General features: G+C 44.4%; 1 long non-coding RNA gene across 1 annotated transcript; it reads right to left on the bottom strand.

Annotated features, from left to right (window-relative positions):
* Positions 1-1,086: 1,086 nt before the first annotated feature.
* LOC115399792 (uncharacterized) lies at positions 1,087-15,135 on the bottom strand. The gene is made up of 3 exons (XR_003932729.1): positions 15,123-15,135; positions 9,302-9,307; positions 1,087-1,242 (listed from the first exon to the last, which is right to left on the bottom strand). It is a non-coding gene; the product is annotated as an uncharacterized LOC115399792 (long non-coding RNA).
* Positions 15,136-22,802: the final 7,667 nt, after the last annotated feature.

The following is a 22,802-nucleotide window of genomic DNA, read 5'->3' as shown; positions in this document are numbered from 1 at the left end:
CTTTAAACTGATGGTGATCAACGCAGCAGAGTCATCAAACTACTGCCAAGCCGCCAGGAGGTCTGGTGGAGCAGAGCCTCGTTCTTACTGGAGAGCACAGAAAAAACGCCTACAGATGCTAAACGCTGTGAGAAAAGCTTTCCGTGGTCCTGAGAGACGCTTCAGAGAGACTGATAGTGAGTGAATACATCACTGAAAAACGGACAGACGGAATGTCCACCACCAGAGCCTGATTCAGCTGAAGGCTCTGGAAAGTTATTTACATCATTTATGCAGTTTTGACCCCTTCAGGCTTTTATTTGTTGCTTATTGTTTCTTATTTTGAGAAAGAATATATTTTTTATTCAATACTGTAGTATTTTTTGATTTTATATCTCGTGAAATGTTATATCTCAGTTGTGAGTTTTTGAGTTTATAATAATTGTATAATAAAATTGTTTTATGAGTGACCTTACTGTCTTCAGCATTTTTTTTTCACAACATGATCTTTGAAAAATAGGGGTTGTGTTATAATCGGAGTCGTCTTATATTCGGGCCAATACGGTACAAACACCACCACTTTTTAAGAAGAAAAAAAGTCCATCCGCAAACTGACAACTGCACAGAAGAAAAAAGAAGGATGTTACTCCCCCGAGTTAAAAATCAAGCCTCCAAAGTTCTTTGGGTTAAAACGGGCATTTATTGAACACTTTGCTTAACCGCCTTCACAATGCCGTCAGAACTGAGAACAAAACAGAAACTGACATCAATGACTTGAAACATCCACATGAAATCAATGAAACGGTAACATGTGATCCAAACAATGAATTACAAACTTAATTGTCCTCTGCCGTCACAAACATTCATAGCATAAGCTGTAACACAGGAAAACAAAGAAAAGCTTGTACCTCATTGCCCTCATTAAACTCATGAGGGGGTAAAGATGATCCTTAAATGGCTCCTTCCTTAAAGAAAAGACGCTTCTGTCTTTAAACAAACTTATTGAGCCGCTGTCTCTAGCAGACGTCTCACACAGCACCGCCTGTGGCTTTAAATGTGTACGCCCCTTAATGCGCTCCGCTGAGCAACAGTGCACGGAACAAAAAATAAGTTCCTGATTTTACGAGATCCTGTAAACAGAATAAATTAACTTTATCTAAATTAACTTACTGATTTATTTATTGTGTATTTTCATGCCCTTTTTACCTGAGTGATTAAATGATGAACCAAAAAATATGCCAGCTGTCCCTGATGGCAGAGACACTCCCACCAAGTCACTTGTGATTTCTATCATGAGCTTACGAGTGGGACTATTCTGCCTCTAATAAGGTGACAGTCTTGTGGATAGGTCTATCTAAGTGTACTCTTTTACAAATCTAGTTAGCCTTGCAGTAGCTTTGACTAGTCTTGACCAGCTGGAGAATTTGAGAAAACGTTCTGCCAGAGAATCCACCTTTGTTGCTGTGTCAACCTTGCGCACTTCAGGGTCTTCATTGTCAAGTTCTCCCACCTTAACCTCTCCGCTGGGAAGCTCTTTCTGCCAGAGAAAATTTGGTCCTCTGAACCAGTTGGAAGCAATGAGCTCTTTTGCCTTTAGTCCACGGGAAGCATGGTCCGCAGGACTGTCTTCTGATGGAACATACTGGTTGAATGCGGTTTGTTACGAAAATGTGAAGGCGTCTGGCATCATTGTTGATGTATCCCAAGACAACTTGTGAATCTTTCCAAAAGAATTCTTCTGAATTTTCGATTTCCAATTCAGTCTTGAGCATGTCCTTCTTGCCGGGGCTGCTCCTTCGTCTGTAATCTCCCGACTGCTCTTTATGTCGCCGAGGGATCGGCGACCTGCTCCTGTGAGACGAGGCCTTCTTCTGAATCCCGACTCTCCGCTCTCTATCGGAGCCGTGATCCCGACAGGAATCCCTTCTCTTCTTCCTCTTCTGGCTCTTGGACTTAGTGTAGTCTTTGTGATACTGTTTATCTCTCTCAAATCTTTTCTTCAGACACTTGAGTCGGTGTTCTGCACAGTTCTTGTTGTTCGGTAGTCTTGGTCTGTCCTCTTTAGACGGCAACAGTAGCTCACAATGTCCATCTTCTTGCATTTTCACTTCTTCCATTAACAAAATGAAGCGCAAATCTTCTTGTGAGAAATGAGAATCTTCCACTTTCCTTTCATTGAAATCAGACTCGAGTATTTTCATCTGATGGTGTGATTACTTCCTTGACTTGTGTGCGACAGATGTAATGCACCTCCGTTGACAGCTGATCAGATGGTGAGATGGGTGTCACTTCAATAGCATCTCCGTAATCCACACAAGGATTGGCACCTCCAACTATTGTCCAGCCAAGATCTGTCCTTTGAGCGAAGGGCTCATTGTCTTTTCCTGACACAACTTCTCTGGGTACCTGTGAACAGTTGTCACCTATAAGCAGACCAACATCGCATTCAACTAGTGGAGCGATTTCTTCAGCGAGGTGCTCTAAGTGTGGCCGTGCTCTTGCTGTCTTGGGTGTAGGAATATGGCTTGCATTGGCAGGGATAAACTCTCTTGTGTATGTGTTGGGAAGAGGGATTCTGTTTGATGAGTAGAAGCCTCTGACTTGTAACCCCGATAACCTTTGACTTGGAACAACCGCGTCTGTGGAGGATAATGTGGAAAGCCTTCGCTGCACATCTTTCTTCTCTGTGTCTAAAGCATCAGCCTTCTCTTTCAGAATGAATGTTGTGTCGCTCTGACTATCCAGAAGGGCATAAACCAGCATTTCCTGTTCTGGGTTGCTTGATAACCAAACTGGAACTATTGTAGAAGTGAGATCACTATCATCAGTCTGGATTACACGATTTGAGATCGCCTCACTTCATGTTTCTTTAACTTGTTCTTTAGGTTGTTTGATTTCCTTTTGTTCTTTGTCACCATCATTCTTTCTCAACTCTTTGTCTCGTTCTTCATGTAAACATGTTGGGTGTTTTCCCTTGCATTTATTACAAATACTTCTCTTTTCACATTTCTTGGAAAAGTGTCCAAACTGAGACATCCAGAGCACAGTCCTTTTGACTGCACAAACTTCACTCTGTCAGATATTGGCTTTTCCATGAACTTTCGACATGTCTGAATTTTGTGGTTTAATTTCTCACAGAAAATGCATTTGCTCGTATCTGTCTTCTCTTATGCATTACTGGGAAACGTCTTTGCTTCAATACTTGGAGGTTTTGGAAGTTTCACTTTCTCCGAGTCATTTGCTTTGAGCGCATGCAGCGATGTCACCGGGCTGCATGCTATCTTAGCCTCTCTTGTGACAAAGTCAACAAAATTGCTGAATGTTGGTGGAAATGAACCACATTCCTCTTCAATCTGAATGGCTTTCCTATTCCATCTTGCTTTAAGCCAATCAGGGAGCTTACTGAGCATTCTTTGGTTCTCACTGCAGTCGCTTAGAACTTCGAGACTCTTAATTTCAAACATTGCAGCTTCACAGCCTCTGAGAAAGTCTGCAAACTCTCTCAGTTCAACACTGTCCTTTGTTCCAATCTTCGGCCACAAGGAAAGCTTGTCTCTGAATGCTTTGGCGATTATAAATGAACTCCCATATCTTTCCTCCGAAGTGTCCCAAGCTGCGTGATATGCCATGTCCGTTCCCAACAGGAAGTAACTCTCAACAGCTTTTCTTGCAGGACCACTTACATACTTTTGCGGAGGTAGTAGATCTTTTCACTCACTGGGATGTTCTTCCTTTCAATCAGCATGTGAAACGACATCTTCCAATCCTTGTACTTGATAGGATCTCCATTGAAAACAGCGGGTTCAGGCACTGGTAGACGACTTGTTGATGGATTCTGTTGAAGCTTTAGCCAGCACTGTTATTCCATCTCCCTGTGTGGCGCTGCTTTGAGGGTGCCCTCTTGTGGAATCTTGGGTGCAGCAGTTGGCACAGACGCCCGGCTCACCGCATGTCGGTGGGTCTTCAGAGGAGTCTCACACATTGGCAGAGCGGGGTGTGTCAGTCACAAACACGTCGGAGGAGCTGGAGGCGGCTCCGAGATAGCGGTCGATGCGGCGTCTACGGCGTCTGTTGTTCACACATCCACGAGGCGGCGGTTTGTGCCGTAAAGTGCAGCAAAGTGTCACAGTCTCGGCTGTGTACGGCGCGTCTGTCAGCTGTCGCCGGGGTATTCCTTCTGAATTTCAAGAGCGACCCCGCTCGGTAGTCCGTGTTGTTGCTATCAGAAGCAGTAACGGCATTACACGAGTGCTGCGTGTAACGTGACATGTTGCGGCTGCGATTTGTCTGTATCCTGATTACCTAACGGCATTACATGTGATCCATGAAACCCCAAACCTGCATGTAAACATCTTACGAACACCTTTCTATTTTTTTTTTTTTTTTTAATGTTTCAGGGAAAATCTGTCTTGCGAGAGTACCCCCCCCCCCCCCCCCCCCCCCCCAATTCCCCGAGGACCTGACCACGGAACAAGTCAGGGTCCTAAGACAGCGGGACACCTGGTTCCTTTAATGTACACAGCTAAATAATCAATATATCAATGATAATAATAATAATAATAATCAATTAAAGCCGCAAGCGGCATTGGACGGGACCTCGCCCTCTGGCAAGGTGGCCCGACTGAGGTCGTCCTCGTACCTTGATGACCGAAGTCCAGGTCACTGGGAACCTTGCTCCTCCATAGACTTCCAGCACCCTCTCACCCACTAACATGGAGCTGTTAGCATCCCCCATCCACTGACGTGGAGCTCCTCCATAAACAACCATTTTCATGACTTGACCTCATTTCCTGTTGTAAATGGGCTTTTATTTTGAAGGAATTATGACCTTCTATTTTAGAAACATAATACAGGCTTCCACTAACACAGTTTAACACGAAATTATGAAGCTGCTTTGTAAAAATATGTCATTTTTAGCAAAAATGTAACTTTTATTTCGAAGGGGTGTGAGGCTTTTATTTTGATCGTGTGTGCTCCACTTTAGCAAACACCAATATATCCATCTTGCTCCTTCACAACCATCCATTTACATGACTTGACCTCATTGTGCTGTAAATGGGCTTTTATTTTGAAGGAATTATGACCTTCTATTTTAGAAACATAATACAGGCTTCCACTAACACAGTTTAACACGAAATTATGAAGCTGCTTTGTAAAAATATGTCATTTTTAGCAAAAATGTAACTTTTATTTCGAAGGGGTGTGAGGCTTTTATTTTGATAGTCATGTGTGCTCCACTTTAGCAAACACCAATATATCCATCTTGCTCCTCAATAACATCGATTTTCATGACTTGATCTCATTTTGTTGTAAATAGGCTTTTATTTTGAAGGAATTTTGACCTTATATTTTGGAAATGTAGTACATGCTTCCACTAACACTGTGTAAATCAAAATTATGAAGCTGCTTTATTAAAAATGTCATTTTTTGCAAAAATGTGACTTTTAATTTGAAGGGGTGTGAGGCTTTCATTTTGATAGTCATGTGTGCTCCACTTTAACAAACACCAATATATCCATCTTGCTCCTCAACAAACATCCATTTTCAAGACTTGACCTAATTTTCTGTTGTAAATGGGCTTTTATTTTGAAGGAATTTTGACCTTGTATTTTGGAAACGTAGTACATGCTTCCACTAATACTGTTTAACCTGAAATTAGGAAGCTGCTTTGTTAAAAATGTCATTTTTTAAAAAAAAGTGACTTTTATTTTGAAGGGGTGTGAGGCTTTTATTTTGATAGTCATGTGTGCTCCACTTTAGCAAACACCAGTATATCCATCTTGCTCCTCTATAGCATCGATTTTCATGACTTGATCTCATTTTGTTGTAAATGGGCTTTTATTTTGAAGGAATTTTGACCTTGCATTTTGGAAACATAGTACATGCTTCCACTAACACTGTTTACCCCGAAATTATGAAGCTGTTTTGTTAAAAATGTCATTTTCTGCAAAAATGTGACTTTTAGTTTGTGGGGGTCTGAGGCTTTTATTTTGATAGTCATGTGTGCTCCACCAATATATCAATTTGAGTGTCAGAATAGTATCATTCCATACCATTGTCTGTCTGTGCATCAATCTATCCATGCATTCATCCATCCATCCATCATTTATCCACCTATTAAAGACTGATTTCAGGTGTATAGTGTGTGTCAGGTGATATTTCTGCAGGGTGACAGCTGTTTGGACCATTCCAATGTGTTTCAAGTGTTGCTTCCTCAGTGGCTTGCTGCTGCAGGGGCACTGTTGCTTCAGTCATGTGTGATTTGTGGTCACGGAGCGCCATCTACTGTGAAAAGCAGGTACAACATGCAGAATGTTTTACAGCTGGTCTCAGATCAGCCCTGAGGCTCTATGCCCATATATGGCTTAAGTAGGTCACATGATGTTAGAGTGTGACTCGGCAGACACACAGTTTCTCTTTGGTCAAAACAGCTGGGGAAATGCATTTCCGTGGACCAAAGTGAGCAAACAATGTCAGAAAGTGATAGGCAATTTAGTTGTCTTTCACTGTAGAGCTTTTCAGAGCAGTCAGACTTATAGTTTTGAAACGGGAGGCTTAATTGATGAAGAAGGTGAGATTTTTGAGCAAAATTTGAGCAAAATTTTGAGCAGAAAGTGTGAATGACGGACTTCCTGTTGCATTTAGGTCATAGGCACGAGTGAGAAAGTTGTAGATCTCGATGAGACGAACACGTGCATATGTTTCTTTTCTCTGTACGACATTCTGAAAGACAAACAATACATTGTCTTGGTTTTGGGGTGAGGAGTATTTTCAGGCACATTTGATTTGACAGGAAATAGCGGACTTCCTGTTGGATTTAGGTATAGGTATGTCTCTTGGTAAATTGTAGATCTCGATGAGACGAATTCATCCATGTCAATTTTATTTCTCTGCGACATTCGTGCGGGTCACACTGTCCATTGTAGTGTTGCAAGTGCATTTTCAGACTTCAAACTTTAAGGGTTAATAAAATCCACACCCTGAGACTTTTGAAAAAGTTTTTAACAACTTTGTGAGAGAAACTTGTCCTCTTTTATTTGGCACTGCTCTGACGTCTCCACGACAAGCGGTCTCGGCACAGATAATTTTTAAAGGAGGAGTCATTTTCGGCTGATTTTCATCAAAATTTGACATATAACTCAAAATAGCGGATTTCCTGTTGGTTTTAGCCAAAAAAAACCCCAGATCCTTTTTTGTAGATCTCAAGGAGACGAACGCATGAGAGTTGGTTTGATCTCTGTGCGACATTCCTGCGGGTTACGGTGGGCTTTTTTCACATTTCTAGGTGGCGCTAGAGAGCGGATGGAGATATGGGGTTAATTTTTCCATTTTATCAAATTTTTCACCAGTCTGCATGTGCCTGCCAAATTTGGTGAGTTTTCATGCATGTTTAGGGGGTCAAATTTGCCGTCAAACATGCGGGATGTATAATAATAAGAAACGGACGAAGAACAATAGAGGCCTTGCCCTCAGGCAAGGTGGCCTCAGTTGAGGCCACCTCGCCTTCGGGCTCGGTCCCTAATAATCAGTAATCAGGATGAGGAGGCGGAGGAGTTGGAACTGCAGACGAGAATCAGAAGGCTGCAGCTCTCACTGTGGAGCTGCAGGCGTCGGGCAAGGCTGAGAAGATGGAGGCAGCTCCACCATGTGCTGGAGGGGATGGACACATCCTCCACCTGATGGAGCATCTCCTTGTCTGGCGCCGAAGAGGTGCCGATGCCGCGACAGCCGCCGCCGCCGCCACCGCCAGGCCCGGAGGCTCTGTAGCCTTCGCAGCACAACAACTAGGGTTTGCTTTTTAACGTGCGATACCACTTTGTTCCAGACCGATGCCGAGTACCAGGAGTTTCTCTTCAGCACTCACCGACACTGAGTAGTCATACCGATACTTTGGATCCATGAAATTTGGAAAAGTAGAATCAGAGATCGTTTGAGAGAAATGCCTTTTATTTAAAATGCATCAAAGAAAAAAACAGAGGCAGCACTGCCACCGTGTGTAATTCCTAAATAACTTTCTGAAAAATGAAACCACAAAGGTCTTTGAGTTTTACATGAGTGTCACAGTTAGCCGCCAAGTTGGCTGCCCCCCCCCCCACCCACAAACACACACACACACACACACACTCACACACAACAGCGGCAGCCTCTGGTCCACACGCTTCGCCCAGAGGAGTTTCAACAACTTAGTAGCGGTAAATGAACAAGATGGCGCACTGCCGCTAGCATATTCCGTACTACAGCGGCTGCTGGACAAGTTTGAATTCACACACTTTCCTGATTAACGACATTCCGAGTGTCACGTTTCCAATGTTAGAACAATATTTTGGAATTACATACCTAGTCTACTTCCTTTCCCAGCACTTTATGCTGTTCGATTACTTGGCGGTCGATCCGGTGCCGTTTTTTGCGATGGCACAGCAGGCAGTCTGCAGGTTTAGGACATCCATGAGAAAAGTGATATTAAAATGAAAATCCATGGATAATATTTCACTCTTTGACATTATTTTCACTACATAAGAAAAGACATGTTGATGAGAAAGAAGTGACTCGGATGAGTTTGGATGACGTCTACATTACATCGAGCGAGAGTGGAAAACACGATTTGATTTGATAACATGGTCCGTCCGCTGGCAAAATGGCGAGCTGGCCATCAGGAACATTTGGGACAGGTGGGTGGAGCTTGGTTAGGGGTGGTCGAGCCCCAGCCGCTGCCTGGCTGCTCTCCCCCCACAAGGACATGGCAGAAAGGAAGTGCTGAGAGCTCTGTCCCCGAGGGACGACTCAGCAAGCCTGAGACGCTGCAAATGTCATGCAAGGCCCACTCTGACCGGAGTGCCACATGCCACTCATGTGCATGAATTCACGCACGCACATACACACACACACACACACACACACACACACACGACTTAATGTTGAGTGCGGTCTCTGGTTTTCCATTTATTTTTTACAGTACAACGTTCATTCTGTAATACAGTATCAGGGCCTGTTTCGTGTCACAGCAGGTATTTTATGTGAAACACCACTTTGAGACATTGTTCACAGCTAAAGAATGTTGAGTAAGAATTTGGTGGTGAAAAATGTTCTTCAGTGCTAATCTAACAGTTTAAACACCTGTCACTTTTGACTGGGAACACTAAAATGAGGGGTGGGAGGTGGACGCGACAGGAGGGTTACTCATCCTCGAAAGGTGACCCAACTTATTAATCACAGCTGGACAACGGACAGAAGCAGCAGCTGGAACCGGAGGTCTCACACCTTCATTAAAAAGAGAGAACCTTGTGATGGAGGCTTCTGAGTGTATGTTTCATCGATTCGTCACAACAAACTGTAGCTCTCACACTCGGACGTGTGAGGAACCGTGAACGCTTCGGCGAGGATTTCCTTTTTCTGACAACCAGGCTCCACCTGGATCTGTCTTTCTCCGGATCCTCCTGAAGGTATCCAGCAGCCCTCCTCAGTCTGGAGGTTGTGACTCCATGTTGAGCCAATAGTTCGGACAGATCCTCCTGTTTGATGCTCGGGGAGCAACAGCGGCCTGCATGTTGAGTCGACATTAATACAAAGGACTAGGGCTGAAACGATTCATCGAATAATTCGATTATAAAAAAGCTTCAAATTAAATTCTGTTGCTTCGAGGATTCGTTTATTGTCTACAGTGAAACTACCGTGAAACCGCTAGCGTGTAGCGCCCGGAACTGAAGCGCAGCATGTTTCCGCACGAGAGTGTAAGACGCACGGACATGTCGGAGCAGGCAGGTGGAGCACAGCGGTGAAACGACGCCAGGAATGGAGCTGCGTCAAAATACTATTGAAAACAAATGGGAACGCCTTCCACCAGCGATGAGACGCGTCGGACGCAGCACGTTGTCGCGACACGTCAGACACGTTTTCGCGGCGTGTCGGGGCGTTGAAGAGTAAAATGAAGAAAATGCTGGTGAAAAGGAGGAAGCACAACAAAGAAAACGCCAGAAAATGGCAAAAGTTTGGGACAACTTTAAACGAAAAAAAGGGAAGAGCTCGGTGCAAAGTTTGCACTGCCAAGCGGAGCTGGCGGATAAAACAGCACCACGATGCTAAAAAAAAAAGTGACTATTCTGAAATTGTTGTTTGCACTCCGTTGAATGCACTTTAAATTTTAGGGCAGCTGTCAGTTTAAAAAGGTGAATCTGCTGTTCTGGACTCAGACTGAGTTTTATTTTTGTTTGCTTTTGCACAAGACAGATGGCAAATTAATATCAATAGGAATGGTTTGATAATACTGAATATTGCCTGTCATACTTGAAGTGTTCTTTAATAACCAGCTTTCATGTGCATTTTTTTAATAATGAAGGTAAGGCCGTAGCCCTCTCTCAGGTGTTCTATTTATTTTTTATTCAAATAATTTGTGAATTTAAAGTGCAGTGTTCATCCTAGCAATGAGTGTTCTCGTGCAGTTTAATAAATGTCACTGCAAGCATTAATAGTAGTTCATTTTTTTTGTCTGTGGTGAGTTTAATGCTTGCCAAAATAAAATAAAAAATGTTTTAAAAAATATACACATATAAAATATATTTTATCCGATTAATCGATTAATTGACCAAATGAATCGATAGATTAATCGATTATTAAAAGAATCGATAGCTGCAGCCTTACAAGGGACGTCAGTTCTGTTTTACTGCGGTCTTCAGTCTCATCACCCAAAATACTGAAAGCTTCACTTTGGGCAACTTCAGTAGTTATTGAAGCACGAACCTTTTCTGGAGGATGACAGAGGATGTGCTCGCTGTGGACTTTTCATACTCTGACCATGCTAACATTGCTTTAGTATGTGCTTATAATAATAATAATGATCATAATAAGAATAATAATTACAATCTTTATTTATATAGCACCTTTCTAGAGCATAAAAGTCACAAGGTGCTTTACAAAAGCATAAAACAACGAAGCATAAAAGCACAGAGCAGAAATCGACAGAACAAAAAGATAAACAACAAATCGCTCAAACGCAAGTCTGAAAAGATGAGTCTCCAGCTTTTTAAAAATGATGACCGTGTCCACTGATGGTAGATCTGGTGGAGGGTCTCCTTTAGTTTTCAGCCTGGGAGAAACTCCCAGCAGGCCCTGATCAGAGGACCCCAGGCTGCAGCAGATCTCTGAGGCCGGTGCCGGACCACGCAGAGCTCTGCACGTCACCACAGGGACTTCAAATTGTGTCTGGAATTTCGTGGGGAGCCAGTGGAGAGCCATTAGAACTGGGGTCACGTGGGACCATCTGGGGGTCCTGGTCAGTCTGGCAGCGGCGTTTTGGACCACTTGTAGGCGATCCAGAGACGCTTTGCCGAGACAGGTGAAAAGCGAGTTGCTTCAGATTTGCCATGGCCTCGAAGTCCACCATCCCTGAAGGTTGCCTTTTTCCAATTTTTGAACCGCTCTCCAGATGTAAATACTGTATCGCCTGAGGAGGGGAGACCGGAGTGCCGGCCGGAGTCTGTACTCGGAGTATTCCAGCCGTTTGTGTGTGTTGGACCAGTCCTCTGAGAAGCAGCGTCTTCTGGTTCGAGGGAAGGTTTTCAGTGTGGCTGCTTCGGCTGCTCTGCTCCTGACTGGGAGGTGTCTGATAGACCCGAGGCAAAATCACTTATTCTGACGTTAAAGCAATAATAATAAAGTAGTGGTGATGATAATAATACTAATAATCCATAGCAATGATCAGTTATAGCTGTAATTATAGCCTGTGGGCATTTCTGTTCAGACCAGTAGACACGAATCAGAAGGTTTAAATGACGATGTCATTTTTTGTCATTTTATGGAAACACTCAACAAAACAAACATTTCTCCGGATAACATTAATATCTTGCCTCGCTCTCAATTTCATTATTCAGGCCGCACATTGGTAATCTCCCCTGATGGTCCAGGAACACCTGGAGCAGCTGCTGTTGCTGAGTCCTGCCTGACGTCTGGCTCTGGTGCTGAAACACTGTTCAGCACTTAAAACACACGTTAACGCGCATGCTTCCCCCTCTTTTTTTTTTGTACTAAAGAATGTTTTGACTTACTTACTTACTGGTATGGAAGTCTTCTCCGTCTTCTCTTCTTCTTACAGCTTGCATCCCGTTTGTTGCATTACCGCCATCTGCTGGTAACTCCGTCTTCTGTCTTCTTCTGTTTGAGGTCATTTATCAGTGTAGATGAAGCAGCGGTCATCACTACAGTGGCCGGAGGGCGAGGGTGGAGGAGGGGTGGGGCGCTGCGATGGGCGTTTCTCATGTTCAGGTATCCCCAATCACCAGAAATCACCAGCGATCCACATACGGTCACTTTTTAAATGTTTTCTCCGGTGCCCCTGGTCCTCCAGTCTCCACATTGAAAATCGGTTCCTCTCCTGCGGCGTGACCCCGCCAGTCCTAATTTGTAAATAAGGAGAGCGTCGACCGTTGAGAAACCTGCTAATTCAGAGTGAGAATGCAGGAACAATGTGTTGACTATATTAAGTCTCAAGAACACCCCTTCAGTCACCTCTTCCAGACAAACAATTAAACGCTGTCAGAGTGTTCAAGGCCTTCACGACCTTCCACGGCGGATCGAAGCTCTCAGCCCGGCCTTAAGCTTCTGTCAACACACACATTAAACAGCAGCGAAGAAGACAGGCCGGATGACTCCGTCCTCATTCGGCCTCAGAGAAAACGCCGTTATTGGAATGGAAGCAGTTTCAGACTTTTCTACACCTTAATGCTGACATGGCGCCTGTGAAAAGCTCTGAAACAACCGTCTCCCGTCACGCTGGTGTCGACCGGTCTGGTCCCCCCCCCCCGGCAGTCCAGATTCCCCCGGTCCTGGACTCTGTAGTTTTGCAGCAGACAGTCGCCAAACTTAGAGTTGAGTTTCAGTCGTTCTCAGAAGCCTCGGAGCCGAGCGGTGAATAATAATCCCAAACTGAGCACCAAAGCACGAGAGCAAAATCACGTCTGGACGTCTTCTTATCTGGTCTCGTTTGATGCCATCTCGTCTCACCCGGTGGATTCTCTTCAGTTTCTTGTCCCGTCTTTGCATGTCTCTGCGTCACATTTGTCGCATCGTTCTTCCACCTCGTCGTCTCGTTCTTCCTTTCCTTTCCCCGTCAGGATTCCTGGTTGCGTAGCCGTCTGCCTCTCCGTCCTGTCCCCCCCCTGTCCCGTCCCCCCCGTCCCCCTCCGTCTCTGCTCTAATCTAGCTGTCACTCATCTTGTCACGCTGGTTCCAAAGTCTCATTTCCCGGGCAGGAATCCATTAGCAGAGGGCTGCTGTGCTCCAACCTGTCGAATTACCAGGCTGTCCCCGACAATTAGCCCGGAGACGGGGGACGCCGGGCGGCGGCGGCGGCGGACGCCACTGGCTCCCAGCCAGGCCTCCACACAACACAGTGGCTAACAACCAGAGGGCTTTCCCGTCCCTGCTCTGAGGATTCATCCCACAGGTCTGACACGTCGGCGGTGACTCGTGGCGTTTTGCTCGCTGTGACGGCTCCATCTGTATTTCCAGAGAAATGGCTTCAACCTCTGCCCGGGTGCCCGCCGCTCCCGTTTCTGATCATTTGCGACACAATTGCTGATGAAATCGCAGGAAACTCTTATATCGGCATTAAGAGTCTTCAGATGATGGATGACCCTGCAGGAAACGGTGTCCAAAAAAAAAAAAAAAAAAGCATTTTAACAGCAGACGGGGTTTGATTCCTGCTTTGTTAAACTCCTTCTTCATGGGGTTGATCTGAGGCCGCAGCTCGGCCCACCTCGAGTCTCATAAATCATTTGATCCATGTAGCGATCCATCCATCATCCAACATTCCGTTTTTTTGCACGGCTCCGTCCGTCCATCTGGAGTTAATGTGAAGATCCATCCCTCTTTCTCTCCTTTAGCTGCTTGAAGATCCATCCGTAACACACAAGCAGGACTTCGGTTGTGTTTTGATGTGAGTTTACGCGGCAGTGGTGCTTTACTGAAACACAACTATCTGACAATCCAACGGCTTTTTGGATTCTTTAATGCGTTTCTTTTTGCAAATTGGCTGTCGAAGGAAGGATCCGATGCTAACTTTACCATAAACAGCGCAGTCACAAATCTCATTTATCTAAGAAACAAGTGGCCTCGTGGTCCTGTGGGGGGTTGGAGCTTCCAGCACAGCGTCTCACCAGCATTTCTTTACCGACTCCCTTGACGTTTTTGCGCGAGCGACGCGGAAGCATTGATATTCTGCGATCCTCCGCCTGGTCGTGTCTAATCGGCAGCGTTGTGGAAATGACCTCGGAATACTTCGCAGCATCACTAAATCAGCCTTTGCAAAGCAGGTGTGTCATTTTCTTTGAAATAAGATTTATGTAAACTCATTACGTGACGAATCCCGAGTCTGGGTTTCCGTTCAGTCCCGCTCGTCTTCTGCCAGCATAACCTTTGATATCAATTTTCTCCTCGCTAAGTGTTGATTGCTTGTTTTCTCTGATGTGAAGCAAGATGCTTTTTTCTCCAGGACACCTTGAGGTTGTCTTTTTGTGTCACCTGCACAAATTAGTTTTTCATCTTGCTTTGTTTTTTCTTCTTCTTCTTCATTGTTTTTCTGTGCTTTTTCTCTCCCCGTCGCTTCACCTCTGTTTGTCTGGTGTAAATCTGCAGATGTGCAGTTTTTCAGGTTAGACTTCAGGGAAATGTCTTGATATTTCTTTAAAATGCTAGTTTGTGGACTCATCCTGATGAAATTGGGGTTGTTACTGTCCTACAACACCCAATATTAAAGATGGGGTAAACTAGGGAAAGTCTTCCTGTTCAGGGACGTCGCAGGTTTGACCCGGTGGTTCTGCGGTTTAAGTGTTTGCTGATGCTACATGCAACATGCTAAGTTCCAGTGCCCACAGACCAGCAGTGCTACATGCTATATGCTAAGTTTCAACACTCACACACTAGTAATGCTACATGCTATATGCTAAGTTTGAGCGCTCATACACCAGTGATGCTACATGCTACATGCTAAGGGTAACACAATATAATAACTATCCATTATAAGTAGGTAATAGATCATTAGTAACCTGCTAATTATGAGTTATTAATGACTTGTTAAATATTAACAATCTGTCAAGAATTCATAACTAGATCACTGTGACCGTTTCTCAATTCCTTAGTACGCGAGTGCATACATATGTATTAACAGTATTTACAACGCAATTATGCGTTTCTCTTCATATCATCCATGTAGTAAAATATTAATTAAAAATAAATATAAGAACAAAACGTTATGTATGGTGATTGTTTATAGTGTTGCTTAAAGAAAACAGATTGCCTTGGGTGAATTTCAAGAATTAAGATTTATTAACAAGTTTTTCAAGTGGAGCGATGTATCTTTGTGCTCTAGCAGCCACTGCTCGCTCGCTCTCTCTCTCTCTCCGTCTCTTCTTCCCTGTCTGCCTGGTCCTTCAGGAACTGGAGGACAGTCCCTCCCTCTCGTCCTCTGGCCGGCTGCCTGTAGCTCCACCGGGGCAGAAGGGTGGAGGCCGGTGACTGGACCGCCTGTAGCAGCAGTCAGATTTACTTAGAAGAAAATAAAAATGGACCCAGACACGGCTGGATTTACGATTCATGCGTTGCGTTTGAATACAGTAGAGTCAGAGCCAAACGCAGCTCAATTATGAAATACTGTTCCCATAAGAACGTGTTAAACTACTATATTCTCGCCAAAAACACTCTTAAAACCACATTACGCAAAGCAGTAACGCTGATAATTCAGAGTTTCTACACACAGTTGAGCGTTCTTTCCTCTGCCATCTTTTGCGAAATACATTTTGGGTAATTTTGCCTCCAAAGTCTGCAAAAGTCTGGTCCGATGCACACCCGGTAAGTGGGCGGAGTTAGGCCACATCCGGGTATTTCATGCGTACTTGCTGAGATGCGTACTTTGAATTGGAACAGTACTTGGTCTTCAGTTGATGACGTTTAACGAGTCCGTGAGTTCACAGGTACAGAGAAGTACGCGTATTGAGAAACGGCCTGTGACTCTCCATTCGCTCCCTGGTCACTGACACTTCGGCTCCATCTAGTGGCGTGGATGTGTAACAACAATCTAGTCCTCGATTATAGTACGAGTCCGTGTTTGAGAATACAATGTCTGGGAAAAAAGTACCGTCGGAAACTCAGGCCAGTATGGTAAGCTATAAATGATTTGACTGTATATTAATGATTTATAGCGATACCTTATAAATCACCATGAACATGCTATTTGTAAATTACTTACTAATGAGTTAATTATCAGTTAATAGTTTATATGTTGTTGGGACATTATTCAAAAGTAGCAACTCATTAACTGTTAGTAACACTTAATAACTGTTAGTTAATGAGGAATAGCTGCAACTTTAGATTAACGTCCCAGTAACGCCGAGGGCGCTGCTCCAATGGGTCACCAACAGCAGGCACCGGGTGCAGTGGGGCTGCAGGAACAGTTTGGTTGGGTTTACCTACAGACTGGCAGATGTTACAGGTCCTGCAGAAGTCAACCACATCCGGACAGAAGAAAGTGTTGTAACATGCGGTTTTAGGTTTTCGTCACTCCAAGATGTCCTGACCACAAATGATCATGAGCCAGCGAAAGAACAGGCTGCCTGTGACCATTAGGAACCACAGTTTGAAACAGTGTGCCAGTCATCCCAGTCAGATCCAGACCCAGTCGCTTGACTTCGGAGTCCATTTCCGCGTTAGCTGAGTTGTCCTCAACAGAGAAGCACTTTTCAAGGGAAGGATCCAATTTCTGAGCTTCAATAAGAGCATCATGAGTTAGTGGTGGAGGAACAACGGCAACACTCTCTGGCTGTTCAGCGCTGAGCTTCACTTTGACGCTAGTCTTCACGTGACCAGAAGGGGGCACACAATCCTCGTGGAAAGCAGGTCCAAGGACAGAATCGCCTGAGGACTCTCACTCCGGATGTTGATTGACCAGATCGTCTGGACCTATGATCGGCTGGGAGACCACTTCAGGGGAAGGAAAGACTTTCCCACCAGGAATGTCTTTTCCCCAAATGAAGTCCACCCCATCAATTGGAAACCGATCCCTCACAGCCACCGGAACGCACCACTCCCCAGGTCGGACTCGACGCAGACGTCACGCAGAGGGGCCGGCACACAGCCCAACCCAAACCCCCTCACGGCAGCGCTCACCGGCCGAGAGGCGGGGCTCCAGAGAGAATCAATGACCGCGAGCCACCCGAGTCACGCAGAGCTCCTACTGGACACTGAGATTCTCCTGGGACAAACAAATGTGTAACCAGCCTCGCTCTGTTATGGTTAAAGACTGGGAGATACACACATTGATTTCATCAGTGCATCGATTACCTTGTGGACCAGTATTCAGAAGTTCAGGTCGCTACAGGAGAAAGGGGGCGTTGACAAATTGCAATGAGTGACCGAATAAAGAACCTCACACACGTCAAAGGGTAGGTATATAAATGTGTTGTATTGAACAAAAGAAAACAGTTGTAGAAAAATAAATTAAAACAAAACAATTTTAGCTTTTCAGCTCTTCAGACAAAAGATATCAACCACAATCAAATCAGTCCCTTATTTTGTTAAATGAATCAGTCTCTGTCTTTTTTTCCTTGGGTTGGCCCGCCACAACCACTGAGTTCCCGTGTTACCTTTACAGACACTGGAAGAATCCCCAGTAGAAGATTTCTTGCAGATCAGCACAGGAATCCAAACATAGGGGGGGAGTGAAAAGAAAAAGATCCGGCCAGAGGCTCACAGTTCACGTACACACACACACACTCGGGCTGCACAATTAATCGAATTTTGATCACGATCACGTTTTTGGCTGCCGCGATTAAATTTAGATGATCGTCGCGATTTTTAAATTGGAAGAGCGGCTCTGTTGTGAGTCAAATCAAGCACTTTCTAAATCCAACAGTCAGCCAACCACCATGGGGGCGACCGAGGTTAGCGCCTCATCATTACGCCGCCTAAACAGCAAGCGAGGAACGCAGCAGCAGCAGCAGCAGCGTCAAATGAAAAAACTATGAGAAAGTACAGTGTGGAGAGCAGCAGGAAGTGCTGAGGCGTCTGGAGGTGAGGAGCCGCTAGAGCCTCCTGAAGGAGCAACATCCACTGCAGCGGTCGGCAACTGGTGACCCGTGGGCCACTTTTGGCCTGCGAACAACAATATCTGGCCCGCGAAATGATTTAGAGAATCTGAGGCAGCTGCTTCACGGAGGCCGTAACTCCATCAACCTGTCGGTATTCAACTCCTCCTGAACCGCCTTCACTACCTGAGGAACACCTGAAACCCTCTGATCCAGTAACAACCTGAGCTGCAGCTCCTGCTGCCTTCAGGGACACTCTGTAAAAGTGGCTGCTGATAGACGCCACCGCGGTGTCTCAGTCAGCTGTTAGCTGAGCTGTTAGCCACCGACGAAATAGCTGGCTTTGAACGATTCCTTCCTGCTCAAACATCCGTCGACGGGACGCAGTCTCAACTTCTGTAACGGTGGAAAGAAGTTTTAACTGCTGAGCGTCTCTGACAGAACAGGAAAAGTTATTGACGGACAGTTCAGTGTCTGAGCGGCGTAGCGGCGGCCTGGGGAGAACGAGGGAAACATTGTTCTAGTAGGTTAATTTCTGGGTTTAGCGCGGCTGTTTATTGTTCTGTTGTTTTATCTTCATCTTGTTGTTCAGGGATCATCGTGTTGCTCTCAGGATGCTGCAGGTGACGGTCGCTCAGCTGTGAGGCGTTCAGGTTCCAAAGTCATAATCCGGCTCTTTTCAGATCAGAGGTGTCGTCAAACATTTGTAAATACTTAGTCGGTGTTTATATATGTTCGTTTCTAAGGAAAAGTGATCGTTCACTACATTGAAATGGTCCTAAATAGTTGTTTAGATTCAAATTAAAACATCTTCGATTATGTGCGCATGCACGCCCGACTTTGCTGAAGTGCTGAAGACGCACGTCTTCAATTTGAAGACTTGTTTGTTTAAAAAAAAAAAGGTGCAATAAAAAGGTATGTTTTACCTAACATGATGAATAATCATGATTACAATATTGACAAAAATAATCATGATTATCATTTTGGCCATAATCGTGCAGCCCTAACACACACACTCCAGGCACAGGGCACAACACACAGTCCGCTGATCTACCATGCAAGAGGAACGGCTCCCCTCTCTGCTCCAACAGTAGAAGCGACTGAGATTTGGAATATCTGGCTCTTTCAGACAAAAATCAGCATAATCTGCAGCAGGAACTAGCCTCAGACGATATGGCAGAGAGAGAGAAAAAAACCGGGAGGACTCAGGCCCGTACGCCCTGGTGTCGTCTGATTGGTTACAGTATTACATGAACTCCTCATGTCACCTCAATCTTGTACAATTTTAGAAAAACACTTTTGCCACACTTAAAATGAAAAAATCCTTTTTTTTTTTTAACAAATGAACTTCTGTGTGTTGATCTTTTTAACATATTTACAATTTTTTTTTTTTTTTTACCATAAATCCTATTTATTCATTTTATGCAGGACTGTAACTTATTTGTCACATGAAGAAAATATATGAATTTATTAATTTATTGGTCTAATTAATCAACTGGTGGGCTGGACTGTCAATAAGGCCTGGTAACCTGGGTTACAAATGCCTCAAAAATAAATGGCTTATAGCACTCGTCAGGAGAAGTGGCAGGTAAATGAGACACGGCAGTGCGACCAGCTGGGCACATCGCAGTTTGAAATGAGGTGACCAGTTTTATGACAATAGAAGCATTGCTTTGGCTGCTCGACTTCGGACTGGTGGGTAACTCTGGCTGCACAGACCTTTCATTTTGATTGGTGCCGTTTAAAAACGGATTTGTGTGTAAGGGCTAACTCATCTGCAGAGATGGCGGCGGCAGAGATACTTTCTGTTCATTTAAATGAGTATAGACTCAGGTAGGGCTGGGCGATATGGCAAAAAAAATGATCACAATTTTTTTTTTCATATCATTCAATCTCGATTAAAATCACGATATGCTATATTGTTTCTAAACCAGTTTTAAAGCATCTGCACTGAAAACTAGAACTATAGAATAGTTTAACATTTTATTAACAAACCAAGCAAATACCAATGCAAATTAAATAATATAAACATAGAAAAATATAAGAACAATCTCACTTAACAGTGCAGTAAATGGGTTGCACTTCATGCCACTAGGTGTGCCGTTTGCATGTTCAACCTTACTTTACACAGACACCACAGAAGAAGACCGGCGCTGCAGCCGCTGCAGGCTCTCTGCATGTTGTTAGAAACAGAGCGTTAGCGGCAAGAAGTGGTGATATGTTCAATGATGCGATGCACCGTCATTTTCAGTAAAAGAGAAGAACTGAACGATCGTTAGTTAAACTGTATCACAAGTAGTTCCTGGACTCAAAAGACCACATTCTTTGCGGATCGGTGAGCTAGCAGCGGTGAGCTAGCAGCGGTGCGGGTGGAGCAGCCTGTCCTGTCAGCAGCAGCCTCATCTTCAGAGGATAACGCCGATACATGGCTGACTTCATCTGCTTCGCTGCTCCACGTTCAGCTCCATCTCTGTTTACTTCTCAGACAACTTGCAGGCGGAAGTTGAGCAGGAAAAAGTCGACTGTGTCACGCACATTTCTGCCATGTCTGATCGAGTAAATGTGCTCACAGCTGATCACCGTGATCGACTGGAAATTAATCGCGATCACCAATCACGATCATATAATCGCCCAGGCCTAGACTCAGGAAGATAGTTCTTAAGATCTTCACAGAAAGCATCAAAGTTTGTAGTTTTTGTAGCTGAGCACCACCGGTCAAATAAAGACTTTTCCCGAGCAAAACCCACAAAACTGTGGGCAAAAGATTTTTTGAGGCCTCTGAATGTCTGCCTATAAGCTTCGGGAAGAAGTTCGTAAGCTCTGACAGTAGCACCTTTAAAGAGGTCATAATTCAGACTGTCTGAAGCTTCCAAAGCTTTACCAGCTAATTTGCACTGCGGCAAGAGCGGCCAGTGCAGCGTGCACGTAATGCGCTCGTAGGCTCCGAAATAAGACTCCACCTCGGCTTCTCTAAACGCGCTGACCAGCTGAATATGTCCGGAAACATCGGACGCATCGCGGGACGCAGTAATGGGCTGCTCTCCGCCTCTGGCCTGTGCCGCCTGTAACTCCAGCTGTCGTAGTTTCAGAGCAGATTCAGCTTCTACGTTCCTGAGCTCCGCCTCTCTAGCAGTGGCAGCATCCAACTCCAGCCTCTTAAGTTCCAGCTCACGCCTGAGCTGAAACTCCTGCTCTCTCTCCTTCTCCTGTCTCTTAACCCGTTTGGCCCGACGGACCCGGTACCGGGTCCAACATTTTTACGCTCCACTTCAACATGTGTAAAAAGTGACTAAAATGCTGTGAGGATGTTTTCTTTCAATTGTGTCTCAAACAATAAGCCTTAATCTCACTAACTGAACGCTCAAACTGCACTTTGATGACCGAGTGTTTGATTTATAACAACTTTAAAATTCGTATGCAACATTTCGACACGCCCCCCTCACCCGCACCTGCCGACACAAAACGCTACAGAACGCACGGTCCGTCTGCTCCATCCCAACATATTTGGTATCTTGTAAAACTAGAAAAGCTGCTCTTTAAGATGACACCAGGCAGAATATTCTCTGAGCCGACCAGCTCCCGTCAGCGGCAAAACAAACCAAAAACTGATCTTCACATTTCACAGCCAGCACCTCAGATTGCATGATTCTCACACACTTCATTGCCAAATCTCAAAGCTATTCACACAAAACACAACATATTTTATTTCCTTACCGTTTTGTGGTCATTTTCCACCTATCCAGGCTCTCCTCTGACCAAAATTGACTTCATAATCCTCTAGCGAAGTGAAAGAGCGTCGTGCGCCACAATGTTTATATGCTGCCTCATGTCGCCATCTTGTGGGCTCGTCGTTCACCCTGGGAGCTCAAATCACGTTTGTTGATGTTCTACGTCTCGCGAGCTTTCCAACGATATGTTACACGTGACTGGGGGCTCATCCAGCTGGGAGACAGCTTCAAACATAACCCCACGAGCGCCGCCGCCATCTTGGATCGCAGGTGCGCCGGTGCGCACTGCAGAGTGAGACGCACGCGGATGGCAATTAGTGATTGTTTCTGATATATTTGGCAATTTTTTAATTCTGAAACATGCACATTTATCTTCATTGAGCTTTTTTACAGCTAATTGTACGTTGTTTGTTTTTTTCTTGATGCGCATTTTGCAGATATTATTGTTTACATATTTCAAAGGGTATAATTTTTTGTTTTCTCAGTGATATAATTGGCTATTTTTGTATTGATTATATTGTTATAAATATATTTCAGTTGGAAGCTAAATGTTATGGTTCAGCCATGTATAAAAATGTATTTCATACTGTGCAGAATACTGTGCACAATTATAAGTTTCTCCACAAAAACTATGCAGATTCTGATAATATAGTGGCTAAATGTCAGAACCAAAGGGTCCTTTGTATATATACAGACCCTTGTAGTGGAAATTAAAGGTATTTTAAAGTCAGATTCCTTTCAAAGAAAGAAAAAAAACACTTAGTGTAGTTTGGCACAGGGTGGTCTCCAAGTGGCCAAATGGAGGGTTCGCCTGGTACTATCCAAACTGAACCCTATAAAATCTATGTGCTTTGTGCTATTCTCATGAAACTTGGTACAGTTGTAGTCAAGGAGTTACTGAACACAAGCAGTGGCATCATTATGGCTGGCTTCATTGTCATCATGGAGTTTTTCAATGTGGAATCTGAAAAAAAATTCGGTGAAGGTAAAAATTTCATTTTTTTCCTCTACTTTATCAAAATTTTCT

The sequence above is a fragment of the Salarias fasciatus genome, chromosome 13, assembly GCF_902148845.1.
Source record: "Salarias fasciatus chromosome 13, fSalaFa1.1, whole genome shotgun sequence".
NCBI classification, from domain to species: Eukaryota; Metazoa; Chordata; class Actinopteri; order Blenniiformes; family Blenniidae; genus Salarias; species Salarias fasciatus.
Note: the sequence above shows the minus strand (reverse complement) of the source record. Positions and strands in the feature narration are given on the sequence as shown.